The following is a 1569-nucleotide window of genomic DNA, read 5'->3' on the forward strand; positions in this document are numbered from 1 at the left end:
AGAATAATTGCTCATTTGGAGGAAGTGCCCAAGAAGACCCCAATCAACATCTAACCACCTTCCTAAGAATATGTGACATTGTGAAGTCTAATGGTGTTCATCCGGATGTCTATAGGTTGCTTTTGTTCCCTTTCTCACTTAGGGACAAAGCATCTATGTGGCTGGAGTCCTTCCCGAAGGAGAGCTTAACGAATTGGGAAGACGTGGTAAACAAATTTTTGGCAAGATTCTACCCTCCTCAAAGAATCAACAGGCTGAGAGCTGAGGTATAAACCTTTAGGCAACAAGATGGTGAGACTCTCTGTGAGGCATGCGAGAGGTTTAAGGACTTAACAAGAAGATGCCCACCAGACATGTTCAATGAATGGGTTCAACTACACATCTTCTATGAAGGTCTTTCTTATAAGTCAAAGAAGGCCGTAGACCATTCATCAGGGGGCTCTCTAAACAAGAAAAAAAACCATTGAAGAAGCCATAGATGTCATTGAGACTGTCGCTGAGAATGACTACTTTTATGCTTCTGAAAGAAGCAACACTCGAGGAGTAATGGAGCTGAACCACATGGATGCACTGCTGGCTCAAAACAAGATGATCACCAAGCAGCTAGCAGATCTTACCAAGAAGGTGGAAGAAAACCAAGTTGCAGCAGTCATCACCTCATCACTAGCTCAAGAAGGAGTGAATGTAGGAGAAGAGGGTGACTGGGAACAAGCCAACTATGTTGGAAACTCACCCAAACAGACCGATGATCCATATTCCAAAACTTATAATTCTAGTTGGAGAAACCACCCTAACTTTGGGTGGGGAAATCAACAAGACCAAGGCCAAGACCAGAGACACCACAACCACAATCCCAACAACAATGCAACTCACCAACATACCTCACAGAGATCCTATCAACACCCACCTAATCACCCTTCTCAACCACCTAATCTCAACCCACCATCACTAACCGAGGATAGACTCTCCAGGATTGAGACTCTACTTGAAGACATATGTAAAGAAGTCCAAGACAATAGAGTGTTCAAGGATGAAGTGCGAGCCAACATTAAAAACCAGGGAGACACCATCAAGAGACTGGAGTCTCAAGTGGGGTATCTATCTCAATAGTTTCCCAAACCCACTGATAGTTTTCCAAGTGACATAGAGAAGAACCCAAGAGGAGAAGTAAAGAAAGTAAGGTGGGAAGAATGCAAGATGATCACTATAAGTGATGAGAGGAGTGTGGAGGAAGTGCACACGCAAACAGAACATCTCCAAGACATTCCAAGGGAAAATCGTGAAGAAAGAAACCATACACCCCATCCCACACATAGGGAGGAGCAAAAGAAAGGGGAGACCCTAAACCATATGCACCCATTCCCCAAAGACTCAAAGGTGGTGTGGCAAGGAGAATGTATTCAAGGTTCCTTGACATGTTTGCATCTCTAGATGTAAATATACCATACATTAAGGCCCTCCAGCAAATGTCCTCCTACATCAAGTACATAAAGGAGCTGCTGGCCAAAAAGAGTACATTGAAGGGGGCAAACAATAAGGATGAACAGGGAGTGCAGTGCTCTCATTCAA

The 1569-nt window shown here is 43.9% G+C and overlaps 1 non-coding gene across 1 annotated transcript; it reads right to left on the bottom strand.

Moving 5' to 3' along the window:
• Nucleotides 1-251: 251 nt before the first annotated feature.
• LOC127743124 (small nucleolar RNA R71) lies at nucleotides 252-355 on the bottom strand. Its single transcript, XR_008004429.1, has one exon. It is a non-coding gene; the product is annotated as a small nucleolar RNA R71 (small nucleolar RNA).
• Between the last annotated feature and the right edge of the window lie 1214 nt (nucleotides 356-1569).

This window comes from Arachis duranensis, chromosome 1, assembly GCF_000817695.3.
Source record: "Arachis duranensis cultivar V14167 chromosome 1, aradu.V14167.gnm2.J7QH, whole genome shotgun sequence".
NCBI lineage: Eukaryota > Viridiplantae > Streptophyta > Magnoliopsida > Fabales > Fabaceae > Arachis > Arachis duranensis.